The 21,795-nt window shown below is 37.9% G+C and overlaps 1 protein-coding gene across 2 annotated transcripts in view; it reads left to right on the top strand.

Moving 5' to 3' along the window:
* Esr1 (estrogen receptor 1) overlaps nt 1-21,795 on the top strand; it is a 222,633-nt gene that overhangs the window by 80,126 nt on the left and 120,712 nt on the right. The gene's annotated exons all lie outside the window — the stretch shown is intronic.

The raw sequence follows: 21,795 nt of genomic DNA, 5'->3' as shown, positions 1-21,795 counted from the left end.
TCTCAGCCTTCTGAGTAGCTAGGATTACACGTGTCAGCCACTGTGCCCGGCTTAAGTTTCTTTGTTGTTTTTTGGTCTGGATGATTTGTTCATTTGATGAGAATAAGGTATTAAAGTTACCCACTAGCATTATGTCTTGACCTATCTATTTCTTTCTATCCATCAGTGTTTGTTTTATAAAATTGTGCTTGCCAATATTTGGTACTTATGTGGTTATATACATATGTGTGTGTATATATATATATAGATAGATAGATAGATAGATATATAATGTATATGGTACTAAGGAATCGAGCTTTATTTGTTTGTAACCAAGAATATTTCCATGCCATCATTTTCCATCCTGGGGTCTGCCACCAAGGTGAGTTTCTGGTAGACAGACTACAGTTGGATTATGTTAATAACCCCATTCAGCCAATCTGTGCCTTTTAAATGAAGAGCTAAGACTTTTTTCACTTAGGGCTATTATTGAGAAGGAACCTAAGCTCTCCCTTCTTTGTCTTTGAGTTTTGTTATTTCCTGAGTTAATGACATTTGCCGCTTATATTTACTCCCTGGGTCCACAAAAACCTCCTTATTTCCACGATTGCTTCTTGTAGTTGTGTGTCACCAAAAACACTGGCAGGGTTTTCTCAGACTCCCTAACTTATTTCTTGTTTTCAGATTCTGGCATAGCTTAGTCTGAAACAGAAGACACCATCTCATGGTCTCTGACATTTGGGGAATGATAACAGTGGCTTCTTCTCCAATGCTGTCTATCCTGCAGGACTCACTGTCACACTAAACTGCGGGGTTATCCTATGGTGAGGACTAGCAGTTGACCCCAGGGCTGACTTACCTAGCGCTTATGACTTCAGCTTCCTCTCCTCTCTGGGAGATGGGGTTTGAGCTGCCAACTATTTCCTACATTTTTTCCTCTGCATAGCTTTTCTGTTCCTCTATGCTTATCAGCTGTCTCCTCACCTCTGTTGTGATATCTGCTTCTCTTCCTCTCTTTCTGTTCAAGGATTCGTTCATGAATTTACAAAGAAGAAATTTCTACCTTGCCATCTTACCCATCTTCTAAATCTTTTTTTTTTTTGGTGGGTCGTGTGGCTTGAACTCAGCCTGGGCGCTGTCCCTGAGCTCTTCAGCTCAAGGCTACCGCCCTACCCTTGAGCCAAGCCCCATCCTGTTTTCTAGAGGTTAGTAGGAGATTGGTTAATTGGAGTCTCAGGTCCTTTTGTGCCTGGGCTGGCTTTGAACCTTGATCCTCATATCTCAGCCTCCTGAGTAGCTAGGATTACAGGTATGAGCCATTGTGCCCATCCCATCTTCTAAATCTCACATGTAACATTTTTTTCTTGATAGCTTGTACTTAGTGATTGGTTTAGTAATTTTCTGACAAAGACATTGTAAAATTATACATCAATATTCTGTTCTAAAACCTTTCTTAAAAATTTTTGTTGCTTATTTCCCCTGCAAGAAAATTTTGTGTATTATATGAGGAAGGAATATAATTTAGTTTTATTTTTCCTCATGGAGAACAAAATTGTCTCAAAGTTACTAATTATATACATTATCATTTCCCTATTGATACTCAGAGCTATCTCTATTATATCTCAAATTCTTCAGAATGAACATGTGTCTTTGAGCTGTTTTTGCTATTTCTCTATTTGCCTATGACTTCCTGAAGATCAATATTTAATTATTATGACTTTGCAATTTATTTTAACTTTACAGTCTTTCTTGAGAGGGAGCTTGTTCTTCAAAGTTTTTTTTTCACAACTTAGGGCCATTTTTGCTTCAAATGAATTTTTTAAGTCAATCATTAATGAAATTGCATTGGATTTAAAAATTAATTTTAAGAGAGTTGACATTTTTATGACATTTAGTCTTCCTATCCATTAACATTTTATAATTCTCTTTTATTTCAGATCTTTTAAAAGGAATCTTAATAACAATTTAAAATTTCCTATGAAAAGTTTTTAGATATTTAAAAATATCCATAGCTATCTAATTTTGTGATATTTTAAGACAAAACTTTGGAAAATTATATTATCTAATTGCTTCAAGTATATTACATACTTGTAAAAATTTTATCGATTTGAGATTACATTACTTATCTATTTAACTTTTTCTCAATGGTATCTCTCTTGAGTATCCATCAAAGGAAAATGAATTGCATTAATATCTCAGTGTGAACATGCTGAAATTTATTTAACTATTTTCACATTTATTCCTTTTATTTAATTCTTTTTCCTAGTTTTCATTGTTTCTAAGTTTTATAGTTTGAACACAATGAAACAGTTTTTATATCTTTGTAGATCTTTATAGATCATTATCTTCTACAATAATTTTCTTTACTAGGATTCATTTCTAGGACTTGAATTTCTGTGTGTAAAGGTATATACTTTTCATGACTGTATATGTGTGTACACACATTTATGCCTACACAGACACACACACATGTATGTACTTTTTCATGACTTTTGATACAGATCAAAATCAAACCAATATGATAGTTTCAAAAATCATATTGCATCCTGTTAAAAGAAAATCTACGAGTGTATAACAAATTATACTGTAAAGAAATTTTCTGACATGGAACCTATCATGAAGAAATTAGATTTCAAATCATGCTTAATCATGTTAAGTTATATAGGCTTATCTGAGCAATAAAGAAGAGGGTAAATATTTAATCAATGAGGAAGTAATGCTGGAATGCCATGAAGATGGACAGCAGTTAGCCAGGAATATGGGAGTTATATATGGCTTTTATTTTATTCTATTTGGTCTTTTTGACTATGTATGTGGATTATGCTGAAATATATATTTTGTAACATTTATGTGATATATAATATGTGTTATATTTTGTATGTAAAAGATGGTACCAGTCTTGGGTTTTGAACTCAGGGCCTGAAATTTTGTATTCAAGATTAGAGCTCTACCACTTGAGCTACAGTTCTACTTTTGTCTATTTTGTCAAGTAATTGATGATAAGAGTCTTATGAGCTTTTCTGTTCAAGCTGGCTTCAAACTATGGTCAAAATATTGATTTTTATTGTAGACTTACCTGGTTAATATTTATTTCTTTCATTTTAAGACATCTTTCCTCATTATAGATTTCTTTTCCTTTTAAATGTTCTTTCTTCAGTTTGAAAAGTAAGGTTAACCAGCGATTTTCTCAGGAGAATAGTGGATATTATTATCATTGTTTTCTGGTTCATACATTTTTACAACTGTGAATTATTTTCTTCCTCACTTGGTGCTTAGCTATATTTTGGGTGAGCTTCGAATGAGCTCCTTCAAGACAATTAGCATATTAGAATATCTCTTATACAAGGGCTGTTTCTTGAGTGATAATGGATTTGTGGGTTTCGTTTGTGTTTTGATGATGGAAGGTACCCACTATCATTGGTGACAAGGACACCATCAAGACACAGACACACCCTCTACATATTTCCCTCTTCTTGTTTAAAACCAAAGCACAGAGGACTAGCCATAATAGTCAGGAGTTGAAGTCTGCAGCTGTAGGGAAATAAGTGGTTTACATACCTGTACTGTATCAAATGTTTTCAATCTCTGTGGATGGTAAACAGGACATTCAATAAAGAATAACAATGAAAGCTTTCAAACAATGGAGAAGAAATTGTTCTGAAACAACTTATCTCTTTCTGAAAATTATCTGTAAGTAGTTTACAAAGCAGTTGCCATTCAACAAAACAGTTTATGAATACAATGTATCTTGATAAGTGTCACCCCTTTCTCTTTCTTTTTCTTAAATGTGTTTTCTTAAGGAACTGACTGGTAAAAACTTTGATGACTTAAGGTTACATTTTTATGATTTTTTTGACAAGTTATTCCTCAGCTATCAGGTTTCTTGTCAGGAGTACTCTGTAAGCGGATACCTGTAAGTTCATCGTGTTGGCCTGCTCCACTTCCACTTGCAGTACATACTGTTATGAAAAAAAAATCTCAAAGTTAAATATTTTTATTTGGGCTGCTTCTGTAGTCAAGGCAACTCACCCTATGGTCAAAGAATAAAACGGAAAAAAAGGAAACCCAATCTCTTTGACCTCAAGCTTCCGCTGAAGCTTAGAGATGGTTAGCTCAGCTGGTGAGAGCTTGGTGCTAGGGACATATCAAGGTCATGGGTTCTATCCCATTACAGGACAGTGAATCTCAATGGAAAAAAATCTCACTGCATGAAGACATTCTCTGGGACATGTGCTAGCCATTTTTTGTATAGCAATGAAAAGGAATGTAGACATATGCATGCATGTATGTATGTATGTATGTATGTATGTATGTATGTATGTATGTATGCATGCATGCATTTTGGTCAGTCATAGGGTTTGAACTCTGGGCCTGGGCGCTTACCCTGAGCTCTTCAGCTCAAGACTCTACCTTTTGAGCCACCATGCCACTTGCAGTTTTCTGGTGGATAACTGGAGATAAGAATCTCATTAATTTTTTGTGCCCAGCCTGGTATTGAACCACGCTCTTCAGACCTCAGCCTCTGGAGTAGCTAGGATTACAGGCGTGAGCCATGGTATCTGGCTTCAGGAGTGTGGAGTTTTAAGTAAAGTCCCATCATGACTTAGTGAATCTCTAACTTGAGGAGGGGTGTGGGATCAAAGATGAGGGTCAGGCTTGAATATCTTAGACTCATAGCAGAGAATAAGCAAAAGTGAACTGACTACAAGAAGCAGACATCCAGTGTCTGTGACAGGGAAGACAGGGTTTCAGATGGAAGTAATAATACAAGCCAGGATGGGGTGATCTCTCTCAAGGAACCTACTGTCTGTCAGGGGAGGGCTCTGGAGATGGAGACATGGAAGAACGTTGTCAAATGCCATAAAGGGCTTCACAACTGCCGCTGGGTTCAGTGGTGAGAGTCGCATCTGGTGAGCTAGGATAGAGGCGCGACTCCTGGACTGTGGCTGGGTGGTTTGTCTGGTAGTGGTATAGACAAGGAGTAGGGGTGTTTGGTGAACTCTGGGTGCTTTGCCCAGGCGTTGGGATATGGATGTGCAATCTGTGTTGTGTCTGTGGGCATTACTAAGTTACCAGCCTCACCAGATCGAGTAGCTAGGAATGGTGGGTACCTTATGCGGGATCAGGAAGGGTCTGAAATGTAGACAGGGACCATCAACAAACCCAGCTGCAGAGTCTATCAATGTAGAGAAAGAAAAACCAAATAGGGGTATTTCACGACCCTTTCTGTGGTGTGGGAGTTCTGATGGTCCACTTGGGTGGGTGACTAGCCACAAAGGATTATTGTGCTAATGGCTAGTGTGACTGGGGGAAATAAAATGCAATTCATTTAAACTATATTTACCTTAAAAATCAACATGTGGTTGGTGGCTGCTTGATGTGTCAGAACAGATCTAATTCTCTACATCTGTAACTGGTATCAAACCCATGGGGAATAATGCAGAATGAGCATTCTAGGTAAGCAGGGAGGACACAGCACCGACAGGCCTCCCCCTTTGGTTTACACCAAAAGGGAGTACTCACGGTTTAAGTTATGAAGAGGCAAATTCCTTTGCTTGTTATGATGGTAGTCCGTGGAGTTATTGAAGTCTAACACTCAGACAGCACAGAACTCAATTTCAAAATGCACGCTGGGTCATTATGTGTTCATCTATAAATTAGTAAGTAAAAAATATTGTCAAAAAATGATCAGTAGTAATTGGCCAATTTCGAAATATTCCTTTGAATGGTACAGTGGTTTTTGTCAAATTTTCGAATCAGATATTTGGGAATATAATCTATCAAAATAGGGAAAGAAAGTAAGAGAATTCTGTACTTTTTTGTTTCATTAAGAAAAGTGTATTTTGTCGTATATTCCTTATATAATGCATTGGTATACTGTATATAACATATATTAACATATAACATACTATATATCATAGTATATTTCATAGTATATAATATTTTATATTATTATAATATATAAATTATAAGTATATAAGCATAAATCTATAAATGTATATAACATTTACCTTTTGGTAGTACTGGAGCTTGAACTCAGGTCCTGTATTTGCTCAGCTTTGCTTGATTGGCCGGCGTTCTGTGCCACTTGAGACATAGCTCCAGACTTGCCTTTCTTTCCAGCACTGGCTTCCAACCATTCCAGATATCAGCCCCCTAAGTAGCTAGAATTACAGACATGAACTGCAGACACCTGGGTTGCTTCTACGCTATTATGTATGTAATATTTTGTATGCATGTATGCCCATATAACTGAACATATATATGGGTGTGTGTATCCGTGTGTGTACATATGCACAAGTATTTCTCTTGGAGGCACTATCTCTAGTCTATTTTTCCTAGTAGAAATGCGCAGTTAAAGCTGTGGAAGCCCTGCCAGTTGGCTGGAAAGGCTGCCTGTAATGCTGGCCACCATGATTAAATGCTTCGCCTGTTCTCTGATGTTGTGATGTTGTAGTAACAGGGAAAGTAGACTTACTGGGTGGCCTTCCTTTACAGCTCTTTAGGAACTGTGTCATCTGTTCACTTGTTACAAGTGTTTGTATTTCTGTTTTTTGCAGTCAGTGTTCCTGTCTTTCCTGTGTTGCTTCCCTCTAACATTCTCTCATAATCAGTCCTATCCTTGGAAAATCAGTGTCCCTGCACCCTGCTCAGACTCCCTCCTGGGTGCTCTCCTGTCCAGCACACACCCAGCTGGCCCTCCGTCACCACCACTGAGGTGTCAAGTGGACTCACGGCTGGAAGATCCAGTGCTTGTAGTTCTGGTATAGACAGCCATGTGACTTCCAGCGTTCCCTCCATGTCTGTGAGGTGCGGTCCTGATCTCTGAGGGGAAGTCTGTTGGGACTGTAATGTGCGCCCAGGCGGATCCCGAACTCTGGCCCCACCTTCCCCACTTCACTGCTCCCTTGTTTCTCGTTAGTGTACTCCCTGGATCAGGGGAGGCCATTGACCACATGTGTCTGTTTGGAATTAAATAACACTATCATTTCACCTCTTTCTTGTCTGAATTATGTTCAAGTGCTCAGGAGACACATGTGGGTCGTGGTTACCTTGCTGGGGGGTTCAGCTACAGAGGATTTGTACGTCATCCCGGTCTAAGGAAGCGTGCCCAGAATCAGACAGCACCATTCTGGAGGGAGGGGGAGCAGAAACCCACAGCACTCTGGGGCATGGTGGACGTGCTACTTAAACTTTGGAACACAGCCTGTGCATTTCTTTGATTTTTGAGTTTAATTGGAGGAAACCCTGGTTCATTCAGATGAGGTACATAATTTTGTTAAGCTTATTTTTGTGGTAGGTGTCTCTCGTGATGTTTGTAGTAGCATCTCATTCAATCTCACTTATTTGGGTGGGGGAGGGGGTGCTGTGCACTGTTTAAAAACAATTTAATCTTACTGGCTATCCTTTGTGGATCTATATTGTTTTAATGGACAAAGTGAACAGCTGGTGAAACTATTTCCAAGGTTTCTAATGCCACCAAACGAAAACATGATGTGAGTAATGGCTCTGGACCATGACATTTGTGGCAGATTTTATACTCTAATAATGCAAAAACATTTTCTTCATCAGACACCATTGAAGTACTTGATGGTATTGGAGCACTGGGAGAGGAAGCATAGCCATTTTAGTATCTATTACACTTATTAAAGAGCTACAGGTAAAGCTGTAGTAGTTGTATATAGACTGACTTTTTTTTTGTCAGTCCTGGGCCCTGAATTCCAGGTCTGAGCACTGTCCTTGGGTTTTCCTCAAGGCTTGTACTATGCCACTTAAGCCACAGTGCCACTTCTGGCTTCTGTATGTGGTATTGAGGAATTGAGCTCAGTCAGGGCTTTGTGCATGCTAGGTGAGCACGCTGCCACTAGGCCATGCTCCTGGCTCTGTAGATGGATTTTTGATGAGAATTATATTCCCAGATTACTTGAAACCTTATCACATGATGCCTGCTTACCCCGTGGTGTGGATTTCTCACCCACACCCAATATTTCGCTTCTCTCTCCATGTAACCAGGGCACATTCATTATACTCCTTTGTCTTTGGCAAGAACTATTAAAGATGATCACAGATGACTGTAATTAGAATTACAATTCCATAGATGAATACCTATTACTGGTTGCAAGTTTCTTCTGGTAAGTTTCACCCTATTTTGAATAGTGGCAGTCACTGATACAGGGAAAGAATTGCTAAGATGCAAGTTGAACTGCTATTTTCTTTTTTTGCCTGCTTCACAGGTAAAGACAGTTACTGTATACAAGGAAGAATTACTAAGCTGTAAGTTGAACTGGTATTCTTTACCTGGGTAAAGAATAATTATAATTTTATAAATATAAATTTGTAGTACAGCTAGGACTTTGAAGTCTATTTTGTTAGGATTCCTATGACAATTAGAAAGAACAATTACTTCGACTAATTAATTCATCTTGGCTACCAGAATGATAGTTTTCCTTCTTAGAGAATATATCTTTCATGTGTATCATACACATATACATATATAATTATACTTTTGTTCTAAAGCAGGTTGAATCTTTTCTTGTGTGATACTTTATATTTTAAAAATATAATATTATGAAAAAGAGTAACATAGATCAGATCTTTTTTCATGTACTAGGCTAAAAATTACAAGCATTCACCAAATTACTAGAAAATTTCTCTAACAACCAACTCCTTAGTTCAAAAAATGATTCTGATTTTAAGAGTTGTGATAATCTTGTAATTTTCAATGTGTCATCGTTAAAGAATTTATCCCATCATTATTCTTGTTTCCCTTCTGAACATACCATCAGAAACTTAAATTTTTCTTTCCACTACTCTCTGTGGTCTTAATGTGCTATCTTTAAAAAAAATAAAATAGAAATTTTAGTTTGGGGAGCTCTGTGTTCTATTCCTTCACTTTCAAATCATAGGAAAAATAACAGTCATTTCTTTATCTCAATCTCCAATTCCCTCATCATTTTCTGTAAGCCAATTTTCTCCTTTTTCTTCTGTCTGCTGTGAGGAACTTTTCACTCAGCTCTATTCTCCGCAATTCAGGGCTTACAATTTCTTTGAGCTTCTCAGATTATCCTTTGTACTTGTATCTACTTTTCATTAAAAAAAGACTTCAGTCATTTAAAAAAAAACTTCTTCATGAGTATATTGTCATCTTTAAAACTTATCTACTTGTTGATTGAACTGAACTTCTCATCGTATAGTGAATTAAAAAATGTTTCTTTTTCTTAATGCCTTAAAAATCATCTTAGAGTATGAAAGAAATGCCTAACATATTTAGGTGACTACATTATTAAGTGGAAGTGAAATGGTTTAGAATGAATACAATGTCAGAACTAACTAGAAAATCTACATAGGTTATATTTTGGGCCAACTAGCCACAGGCAGAAATCCCTGTTTTATTAGTGACTTAACAAACCATAGTAGCTGGGGTTGGGGGGAAGAAAATGGGACCAAGACATGAGAAAGGGTATCAATGTATGTGAAGTAATGCACCTTCCATCTGGCGAATGTAATGTAACCCTTCTATTAATTACAATACAAAATATATGGAAAAAAACCACACTAGCATGGATGAAAGGACAATAGGGAAAACAACAGAATTTTGGTATGAGCTACCTAGTGTCCTAATTGTCTTGTATGAGTTTGGTCGGTCATTCTCACTTCCTGAGCATGTCTTTGACGACATGCAGGCTAACAGATGTTTCCATAAATACACATCCACAACACAGAGTTTAATAAATACCTCATAATGCCAATTATTCTTCTTAAAAATGGATACTTTAGGATGGGTTGAATTTCAGCTCAGTTATCACCATTTCAAGAGAACACTTTTTCTGTCATTGTTATGTATAAATGCCCTAGGTGGAATGCTAAATATACATCTCGCTTCATCTACTTGTTCAAACTTGGATAAAATATCTAAAGAAAGTATCATCTTGAATATTCCATCTCATCAAATCTTAACTAAATACCCTTTCTAGCTTTTAAAATATCTCTAATTTAATTGATGAGATATTGAGATGATTTCTTCTATACCATATTTTTAAGGTAACACATTTAGCCTGTTGTGACTAGCAAAAAGTGAAAAATGGAGCTATGATTCCAGTAGTAGAGTGCCAGCCATGAACCAAAAAGCTCAGGAAGAGCATAAGGCCTTCAGTTCAAGCCCTGGTACCAGTGCTCCCTGCGAAAGCTGCACATTTACTGATTTTCAATTACTAAAAGATTGGATGGAATTAATTTGCATGTGACATTTTCCATGATCAGAAAGGGTAATATTAACCCTTTTGGTTCTTTATATAAAGGAAATATGCACCTGAGAAAGTCTTTTTATTATCAAAACAGCTTAGAATCTGCTTATTAATTATTCTCCCTTCATTATCCAATTTTATGATCTATGAATAAGATCTAATCATTTTATTCTTAAATTATTGCAATAAGAACATTTCTTCCTCTCCCACTTTAGGCTAAAATCATTTTTCCTTCTGATTCCTAGTCCTTTATCTTTCTTTCTGTTACAGGGCTGGAGATAGAGCCCAAGGCCCTGCAGCACGTGTCACATTGTGAGGCAAGGACTCTGCTGTGCCAGCCTTTCGTAGCCCCTTTGGCTTTAGTTTAATTTTCAGTTAGTCCCATGCTTTTGCATGAGCAGCCTCAGGTTACAATCCTCCTGCCTCTACCTCCTGAGTAACTGGGATTATAGGCAAGTACCACCATCCCCAGCTTTCCATGAATTCTCACTGGTACTAAACAAGGTCAGAATGGATGGCTTTTATTTTTTTCTAATTGTATTTTATTGTTGTGGTGATGTATAGATGGGTTACAGTCACATACGTCAGGTAGTGGGTACATTACTTTTTGAACATTGATACCCACTTCTCTTCCCCCACCTCCTTCCAATTATCTAATTTTTTTCCCTACCATTCCCTATTTCAAATAAACAAATTAACATATATACAATGTACCTGGTACCAAAGTCAGATATAGTAGCAATGTGAGATAAACCATAATGGGGAAAAGAGAAAAAAAATGACTTCACATAGTACATTAAGAACAACAATCACAAAAGTAAACCTTTTGTTTCTATATCCTGGAGTTCATTTTGCTTGGCCTCGTCCTATATGACCATATGTACAAAGCGTTTGAACTATTGTGATCTTCTGCTAGGAGAATCCTAGATGTATACTAATAATTACAAGTGAGGGAAATCATGGAGCCTCTGTTTCTTTGGGTCTGGCTTACTTCATTTCATATGATTTTTTTCCCAAGTCTTTCCATTTCCTTACAAATGGGGTAATGTCATTCTTTCTGATGGCAGCATAGAATTCCATGAATAGCTTTTAGAATTGGGTACAGGTATGACACCTTCAGAACCAGGAAACTCAACATCAACTTTACAAAACACTAGTACTTACAAGAATCAAATGATGAGCTGGAGCTAGCTCCAATATGTCCTGCTGCAGATTGGACTGTTAACCATGCCTCACTGGATTCTTACTTGAGCTTTGACTTGTGGGGTTTTTTCCTTAGGAAGATTTTTAGGGTTACTAATCCCTTATGCCTGGGTTTAAGGTGATTCTTAACACCTGTTTTGGATTTTTTTCTGCTTTCCTGTTATATTTGTCAGCTAACTCAACATTTGTAATTTGATAAAGATGTCTGTCTCTCTCTCTCTCTCTCTCTCTCTCTCTCTCTCTCTCTCTCTCTCTCTCTCTCTCTCTCTCTCTCTCTCTCTCTCTCTCTCTCTCCATTTCCAGCCAAAAAGTATAGATTTTCTAGGAACTCTGTAGTTATAACAGGTTGTTAACTTTCAACTACAGGACACTTGCTTTGGAATGATTATCTTTAGCATTTGACATTTGACAAACAAGCTAGTCAGATATTTTCAGTAGGATTTCTGCTTAGGCACAATTGAAAGCAAAAGATCCAGTTGGAATTTGATGAAATAAACAGATATAGACAGGTTGCCTGCATTAAGATGCATTAGTTTCTCTGAAAAGTGGCTAAGAACTAGTGTGAAAGAATAATGGAATTCAAGTCAAATGGGATGTGGTATTTGATGTGCAGGAATAAATCACAGTATAATAAACCTGGCATTTGGTGTGAATTGAGTAAAGGACTCATATCGTATGAAACAGAGGCAGAGGAAAAAGAGTATGGGCATGCTGTGGATTTGGGGTGAAGCTCCAATCATCAGTGGGTGTGGTCTCTGAAAGTCATTTACTAATTGAGTGCATGAAATGTATTGATTATTACTAGGGAAGCCCAGTGTGTTTAAAAGCACAGAATTCAGCAGTAGGAAATACAGAGAATTAAGTACAGTCCTTCTTGTTAAGGTGTTTCTAATTCTAGGAATATTTCCATGGGAAATTCTCTGCTGGGGGCAATGGATTTTCCCCCGTTGGAAATATACATGGTAAGATCAGACACACAGCATGCATCTGGGATAGGGAGGAGGTACTTCATTTTGATCATCTTTCTGCTAAAATTAGAGGGGTTGAACTTCTGAATCATTAAAACCTCATAATCCTCAATTTCATGATCCTCTAGTAGTCTTTGTATAGATCAGATCTGAAAGAAAAAGTCATGCTCGTTAGCTCCTGGGATTTCTATCAACCACCAGGAGGACAGAAATGAATTATTTCAGAAGTATTTGCTGAGCCCCTAATTTGATCAGTTCTGAACTTTACTTCTATGGGCATTATTAGAGATTGCTAATATACTGAAGGTAAAGCCTTTCTTTTTTGTTCATAACACTTTATTCATAAGCTTTGGGGTCAGATTTCATAATTCTCAGTATTGGTGAAGCCTTTCTTAAGCTAAGAACTCTGACCCTCTCCCACATGGATGGTGAAATCAACAGGTGCAGCGAGTTACCTTGTGATCCAGTGGAGGATTTGGGAAAGATTTCCCCACTGGCAGGCCCTTTTTGCTCCAGGCAATGGCATTGAGTGTTGGTGACTCAAGTGAATCTGGAAAAAGTCATTTGTGACTAAATTAAGGACTGTTGTGACTTTATTCCTATCCACTAGGCACTGATCACTGTGAGAAGAAAGAGAAATGAGAGAGCGGGGACAGAGGGTTCCGTTTCCAGCATAGAGAAGGAGGGCTACCAGGCTGCGAAACAGAGCTGCTTCAAAACGAGATAGGAGAGAGAGGGGGTGGGGTGGGGGAGAACTCTACAGGCTGTACTTTGGTGTCTTATTTATTCCTCTTGGCTACAGAACAGTGCCAGTAGGAGACTTATCACTAAGAAATTATGAGAAAATGAAGCCAGGCAAGTAAACTATGTACTCTATAAATTCTGTTATTAATAAATCAGATTCTTATAGAACAGCCTGCCACAGCTGTCTCCAGAATCATGGTTTTATTAGCAAGAATTTTTATTAAGCTATGACACAGAGTAGTTTTAAGAGCGAATATTATACTTGCAAGCCAAGAAAGAACACACATGGATGCTATTTTACCTTATTTTGGACCGTGGCACTCCATTTTCATTACTGAGGCTAAGGCAGTATACTATGACATGCAAATTAAAATAAATTAAAGGGTGCTAATGTGTGATGGATTTCCAATTCTCCATGCCCCCTCTCCTTCCTACCAGGGAAAATCCAAAGCAGTTCGGTGTTAACGGGAGGGCACCCCCGTAGGTGGCTTTGATTTCTGCAAGGAACAGTGTTCAAGTAGCATGAGAAGTCAGAATAGAAGTGAGCAATACCTTTTAAACAGTAAGCTTGAAACCCATATTATCAAAATAATTGGAGTTTTTCCAGTAAGAAGCCATGAAAAGATGAATTATTCTGTACATATTTGTTCATATAAGTCATTTTGAAATAACCACATAGGAGACTTCTGATCCATGTGAATGGCCCTGTGTTATGTGCAATTTGTGTTCACTAAAGGCTTTCTGCTAGAACTTTCTAGCTCAACAGGGTAGTGGGGCTGTGGGAAACTTGGGGGCACCTGTTATATGGTGGGAGAGGCATGGCTGAGCAGAAAAGGCAACAGGGCAGTCACTCAGCGGCAGCTGCAGCTGCAGTCACCCCTCTCTCTTCCTGGAGGTCCGCAGCAGACAAGATCCTAGCTGTGGGCCTCAAAACCAGGAGATCCCTGGCCATGGGGATAGGGAAAGGATTACCTGTTCTGTCAGGCCTAGTGATCACATGCAAGGAGAAGCCCTGCAGGTCTGATTTTTGGTTAACGTACAAAGGAGGAAATGTGCCTTTTGTGGCCTTTCCACCCAGGGGACAGTCATTGGCCCTCTGTCCTCCTGTTGACACAAGGTTAATTGCTCCAGAGGGTCTTCATGTTTAGAGAATGTGTAAGTCAATGAAGTCAATGAATTGGGTTGTGTCGGATGACACAGTGGGTTACCATGATGGTTGTGCATCGATACGGCAGACTATTGTGAAGGTATGTGACAGCCTGGTGTGGGGCCGAGGGATGGGGCGAAGGAAATAATGAATCGATCCTATTTGTATCTTGCATAGAACCTCTCCGTCATGATAGGCAGATTTATTGCAGGCTTATATAAGATAATAGAAAAAAATCAGTGAGAGAATAGCAAGATGCGCCACAAATTAAATCACACATTAATTAGACTACAGAACTGGATCAAGATGTCATGCCGAAATGTTGATCTAGTTCTTCTACTTAGAAATGGTAAGATCCCTGTTACTTCTATTGACTCTTTAAGCACCATCAACTATTCCAAAAGCATATTTGTATGCCTTTAGAATAAAATGCCAACAATTAATAATGGCCAGGACCTTTTAAGCATATTGAAGTCATTAATATGCTTTTGACTGTGACTGTAAGTATTCAGATCGTGGAGTGCTAAAATCTTTCTGTCAGATAGACATAGAATTCATACATTTTGTCACTGGATGACCTTTGTTATTTTATTGTGATCACTTTACTTTCTTTAACTGGAGAAGTTTTAAGTTTAAATTTATGTTGCATTTTAGGATTAAGGAAGAGAAATGTATCCTACGTTGCTGAGACTCTAATACTACCCATTTTTATTTTCTGTTGAAAGAAAAAATGATCACCCAAATAGGCTAGAATTTTTTGAAGCATGTAATTGATGATCTGGAAGTGTCTTTTCCACGATGTTGTTTTTAGTGGTCAAAGAACCTTTTGAGACTGCTATCTCTGTAGATAATAACAATCTGAATAGATATTTGTAATGCAATATATATTAGCTGAGCCTTGTAGATTCTGAGCTCACAAAATGTTGACCCTTTGTTAAAGATGCACAGGTTCAATCCTGTAATCAGTTTAGACTCACACAGGTGTCATTTTGATAAATATTTCAAAGGAAAAGCATTGATATGAAAACAGTATTTCATTGATTACTAGGGTAGTCTGACAAATACCTGAAGGGGAGACATTTTGATGGATTTGTAAAGATAAATAGAAGCAGAAGTTCAGAAGACAGGGGAAAGCAGGAGATACACAGAGGAAGAATACACACACACACACACACACACACACACACACACACACACACCTTGAAAAAGATGAAAATCTACAAGATTGGCTTTATAGTCACAATGATCAAAACTTATTCAGAATTGTAAATATGGAGACAAAAGCTTTTATTTATTTATTTATTTTGGTCATTATTAGGGCTTAAACTTAGGACCTGAGCACAGTCCTTGAGCTCTTGTGCTCCAGGCTAGTTTTCTACCACGTAAACCATAGCACACCTTATGGTTTTTCAGTGGTTATATTTGGAGATAAGGGACTTTTCTGCCCTGGCTGCCTTTGAACCATGATTCTCAGCTCTCAGCCTGTGGCGTGAGCCTCACAAAAGTTTTTTAAGCAACATGGTAGAATCTTTATAGTTTTATGCTCCAATTTTCCTAATTGCTGTATTTTCCTCCCTCCTTAACTTCATGGCTTATACTTATAAAATGTGATGACTATTAGAAAATAATATTTGAATACAACTTTTGGGTAGGACAATTCAACTCTTTTGCTTCAAATAGTGGTACAAATGACAGAAAGTGATCAATTGAGACAGTGAAGGGGCCTCGTGAAACCAATTTTAATAGTAGCAACTTCTGCACAATGTTGTATCCCTGATAACATCTGTGTGTGTGTGTGTATGTGTGTGTGTGTGTGTGTGTGTGTGTGTGTGTGTATGCACGCACACATGAGCCTGCTGGGGGGATTCTGGGGCTTGAACTAAGACCTATGTACGGTCCCAAGCTTATTTGCTCAAGGTGGGTATTCTATCACTTAAGCCACAGTCTCACTTTGAGCTTTTTCATTGGTAATTGGAGATGAGAGTCTCATGGACTTTCCTCTCTAGGCTGGCTTTGAACCTTGATCCTCAGATGTCAGCCTCCTGGATTACAAGCAAAAGCTACTAGTGCTTGGCTCCCCTCAGCAACTTTTTACAAATAAAACTTTAAGTTCAGCTTTAGGTTTACAGAGTTTATGCAAAAATGTCCCAAGTTGTCATACGTGTTGTATCTTAGGTTCTAATATGTATATTCTATGGTACATGTTATCTTTCATCACAATGAATGAGTCATTTCTGAGCCCTTATTATTATTGGGATCTACTTCTCATTCAGATTTCTCTTTCTTTCTTTCTCCCTTCCTTCTTTCTTTCCTTCCTTCCTTCCTTCTTTCCTTTCCTTTCCCTTTCTTTCTCTCTCTCTCTTTCTCTTCCTTCCTTCCTTCCTTCCTTCCTTCCTTCCTTCCTTCCTTCTTACTTTCTTTCTTTTTGTTGGTTGTGGGGCTTGAACTCTGGGCTTGGGCACTGTCCCTGAGCTCTTCAGCTCTATCATGTTGAGCCACAGAGCGATCCTCAGATTTCAGCCTCCTGAGTAGCTAGGATTACAGGTGTGAGCCACTGCACCCAGCTCTCATTCACCTTTCTTAATCTTTACCTAATGTGTTTCCTGTTCTATATGGTTTCTATGTAGTTTCTGTTGTTCTACAAAGGTTCTGTGTGTCCATAGGTTTCTTTTGACTGTGACAGTATTGGTTGATGTGGACAGTTCAGAGAGTTACTGCTCAGGTATTTTGTAGAAGGTCTGTAATTGTGGATGTGTTTGGCTTTTCATGTGCATAGACTGAGGTTAATGTGATAAGGGCAAGAAGACCACAGTGGTTAAATGTGATTCTCACCACATCACACCGCATACGTTCTACAATAGTAATGATTGCTGTGTTAACCCGCGCTCCTTGGTTTGAGGTGAGAGTTGTCAGATTCCTCGAGGGTATAGCTCTTTTCTTCCTCTGAATAAATTACGCTTTGGACTAAGGTGATTATGGACAGTTTTAGGGAAAGATTGGCAACTTGGGCTTTACCTTCTTAAGGGTAATTAGTTGTGCAAATCATTAGTAATTGATGGGGACTGGTGGCTCATGCCTGTAATTATAGCTACTCAGGAGACTGAGATCATAGTTTGAAGCTGGAAAATGCTGGGAGTAAAGCTGTGGTTCAAGTGGTAGAGTGCTAGCCCTGAGTAAAAAAGCACAGGGATGGTGTCTAGGGCTGGGCAAGCATATATACACACAATTAGTTGCCAGTGTCTATCTTCTCCACAAAGTAATCATTGACATAGCTCTATGTGTACACAAGTACATGTGCAGAAGCATACACACACGCACAGAGTCCAGGAGTATTTTATGCTTTGGGTAAACAACATTGTTTTACTATATTATTGTTCATGTCATTCCAACTTTATTCAATGGGAGTTCTTGCAGTTAACTTCTGTATCTCTTTTTGACATATACCTGTAATTGTGGAGCTTTTATATTTGTTTATTTCTTCTCTTTTCTTAGAAGCAAATTCCTAAATTCTGTCATTACAATATGATTCACATTCATTTTGTATATTTCCTACTTTGACCCTTTGATCAGCATTTTCCCATTGATGCTGTAAGTTGGGAAGAATTATTTACGTCTTATCTATACAATATCAACATTTAATAGCATTGAACTTTGTATTTTTTGTTAGTCTTTTTTTTTTTTAGTATTTTCTATGTTTCCTAATGGTTATATTTGCTGGCTTATCTTCTAGCTCACTGACATTTTATTTTGGTCAGACTGATAAGACAGCCATCTTACTATTTCTAATATAATGTTTTAATATTTAGTGTTTGACTTTTATTTTCTCTTAGAATTTGGATCTTTCTGCTTCTATTTCCCACCTGTTCCCATATATTGTCTACTTTAGAGCATTTGACATCTTAATCACAATTACTTAAGATTTTCCCTTTCTTCCCACTCCATATCCAGTTCATCAGTAAGTGTTCGTTTTGCTGTTAAAATATATCCCAAACTTAGACAAGCTTCATTTTCTTCCTGTCACCTTAATAAGAACCTCTGTTTTCTGTTACTTCATCCAGAGCAATGACTTCTAGTTTATTCACAATAAATGGATGTCTCCTTGGTGCTCCTAGAAGAATCTTTTGAAACTAAATCTGCCCGTGCAGGTGACTTACATCTATAATCTTACTCAGGAGGTTGAGTAAGGCTCTTGGTTTGAAGCCATCCTGTGCAGGAAAGTCCTAGAAACTTATCTCCAATTAACCACCAAAAAGCCAGAGGCAAAGGTGTGGCTTAAGTGGTAGAACTTAGTAAAAATGTTAAGGGATAGTGCCCCAGTTCAAGCCCCATTATCAGCACAAAATAAATAGAAACATACAAACAAAAGGCCCCAAATCAAAACCCCAAATCAAACCAACACACACACACACACACACACACACACACACACACACACACACACACACACACCCCAATGCTAAATGCGATTCTGTCAATATTCTGCTTCAAAACCAGGGGCTATAGTATGGCTCTGAAAACTAAGACAAGGCCTTTCACATGCTAAACCAATGCCCTACTACTGACCTGGATGGATCTCCAATCTTCAAAGAGTGGCTTCCCTTCCCTCTCAGGCCATGTGAGTCTTTCTCTTAATGTTCGCAGCTCTGCCTGGGACAAGCCTCTCTCTTATGTCTTCTTTGCCTTGTAACTGTTACTGCCTTGACCTTTGGCACTTCTCAAGACTGTTGGGACAATTCCTTCCCAATTGACATTGGTGTTGGCCCTCCTTCCACCTGCAGAATTGTCTGTCCTCCTCTTTTGTTCCGTCTCTCCTTCCTGACAGAAGTACTTTCTGGTGCAAATGTCCTTCTGCTCCCCTTGTCATGATACTTACTGCCTGACCTGATCTGTGTGTTTAATATCTATCTCCTTTACAAAAACATGTGTTACAAGGGTACAGACTTTGCATTTATGCCTCAGAGCAGTGTTTGGCCATCAATGAGTTTTGCTGTAAGAATAATAAATACAACTAAAACTGAGTGAAAGTTAAGTGTACATGAACAGGCACATGTTTCACTTAAGTGATCTATAGCACACTTTCAGACTTTAGCAATTTATTTTATATTCTCAAGTCATCTTCGGACATCTTGTGACATTTTAGGACTATCATAACAAAGATTCTGAGAGCTAATTTTGGTAGGGGATAGATGTTGATTTTAGCCCATCTTTTGCAGAAGAAAAATGTCAAAGTCTATCTTAATACAGTTCATGTTCACACACCAAAGATCTAATGATAAGCAAATAAATTATAAAAATTAAACCATCAGTGAAAAAATGAACAACTAATTTATAAAAGTATTTCTAGATTATGACATCTAATCTGGAACCCTGGTAAGGACCATGATAAGCTGATGCCTACAGGAATTCTGGAATCAAGGTTGTACCTGTCGCAGATCATTAGAGAGCTGTCAGGGATCTTTGAGCTTCAAATCTAAGCACAGAACACAGAAGCAAACCTGTATTTTGTGGAATACTAAACAGCCCTCATCTGAGTTTGTTGAGAGAGCACTCGGATGGATTTTTAACTATGTGGGTCTAGTTTCAAACTCCAATTTGTCTCTCAGTTTACTTGGTTAAGGAAGGAGATATTATAGCATGTATCTTATCTTTGGTCATTGAAAATTAAATAAAAGAATTTAGACCAAGAGCTTAGATGAGTGCCTGATACTATAGCAGCACTCAAAACAGGCTATTTGTATCATCATTCTTGTTTGCAAGCAATAAAATCTGGTTCTCACTTAAGCAGCGACAAAAATTCTTAGTGTGATCATGGTTTAGCTAATCATTTCAAGTGGTTCTGTCCATGTATTTCATATCATGACATCCAAGAAATGGAAAGAGAATAGAGAGAAGAGGCCAGAGCAAGAGGCAACCTCCAAGGACACATCCCAATACCGTCACCATTTTGCGGACACATTAGGGATTCATGAACTCTTTAGGTCATGGACTAATCTGGCTTATTTTCAATCCAATTATGTTAATGGTTATAAAATTGACCACCACAAGTAGACTTAAATGAACCAAATAAATTCATGTTTTCTTGATCTGGCACTCTTACAGGGAGTAACAAATTAATCTATAATTAAAATATACCATCACTTATTAGATTCTGTACTATAGTATAGTTTGCATTTGTATTGTTATACAGAGGATTTACAAACAAGGCTACTGTATGCAAGGCTTGGAATCAGACATGCTTTGACTTGAAACCTGTACTGCCCTTAGTGTGACTTTTTAGCATGACAGTACTCTTGGCTTCTCTCTTCCCTGTTAACTGGTGGACAATAGCCAAACTTGTACAATTTATTTTGAATGTTTGGAAAGAAGAGTACACTAGAATTGATGCAAGAGTTTGATTAGTTGCTATCTTTATTTAATTCTTGACTAATCAGTACTCCTGTTTCCTTCAACATGTTGAATTAAAAAAGCTTTTAGTATATTTCTTTGTCTGGCTTTTTAGTATCTTATGAGTAATGTAAAATTATTGAGAAACAAAAGAAAAGTAATTATGCAAATGTTTGAAATACTTAATAATACCTTGAAGTAGCTGTAGGAAATGAGAGAAAAAATGTTACTGATGTTATGTTAGATTTTTTTTTCAGAGGCATAGGTTATTAAGAGGAAACAAAGAATCATTTCAATAAAAGAAAAATTTTAAAACTTGAATGCATTAGGAGCCAATAATTCTGTGAGGCTTATGGTTAGTGAATATTCCAAGAACATTGTTAACTTTCCCTGACATTAAGTAGCCAAAGGAAAGAATTCAAAGACTGATAAAAGAAATGTCTAAACAAATGCTGAAATAATTAGAAATCTTTCAATATGCCTCAGGCATTTGCATTATTAAGACAAATCTGTTTATCTTGTGGTCAGGGCACAGTTGTTTAAGCCATTGGTGTCTTCAGTTCCTTTTCTCTAGCCAGAACTGAACTTCAGTCAAGTGTTTCAGCTTAGAACCTGGCAGCCTTTGAAGAGATTCTGTAGAGGCTGCCTTCCCTGGAGAGCGCCCTGGCCATATTCCTTCTTCCTCTTTGCCTTTTTCATTCTCATCCCCAGAGCCTGTGTTTACTGGCTTAGCACATTCCCTTAGGTTCACACCTCCTAGGGTAGATTACAATCACAAAAATCCACGCTGGGTAGATGTTTCATATTTAGTCCCTATAAATCCTTACAATAATGTGGTAAGGAAATTACAGTCGTTTTGCTCAGAAGAGGTACCATTCAAACAAGTGTCAGGACAGGAGCATGGCCTAGGGGTAGAGTGCTTGCCTAGCATTCTTGAAGCCCTTTGTTTCCTGGGCACCATATACCTGTATAGTAAAAGCCGGAAGTAGAGCTGCAGTTTGAGTGGTAGAGCACTAGCCTTAAGAAAGCCAAAGGACAATTCCCGGGCCCTGAGTTCAAGCCCATGACTAGTAAAATAATAGTAACAACAACAACAACAACAACAACAACAACAACAACAATAATA

This window comes from Megascapheus bottae, chromosome 8 (assembly GCF_031878675.1).
Source record: "Megascapheus bottae isolate mThoBot1 chromosome 8, mThoBot2.hap1, whole genome shotgun sequence".
In the NCBI taxonomy this organism is placed as follows: Eukaryota; Metazoa; Chordata; class Mammalia; order Rodentia; family Geomyidae; genus Megascapheus; species Megascapheus bottae.
The sequence above is the reverse complement of the archived record's forward strand: the minus strand, read 5'-3'. Positions and strand labels throughout refer to the sequence as shown.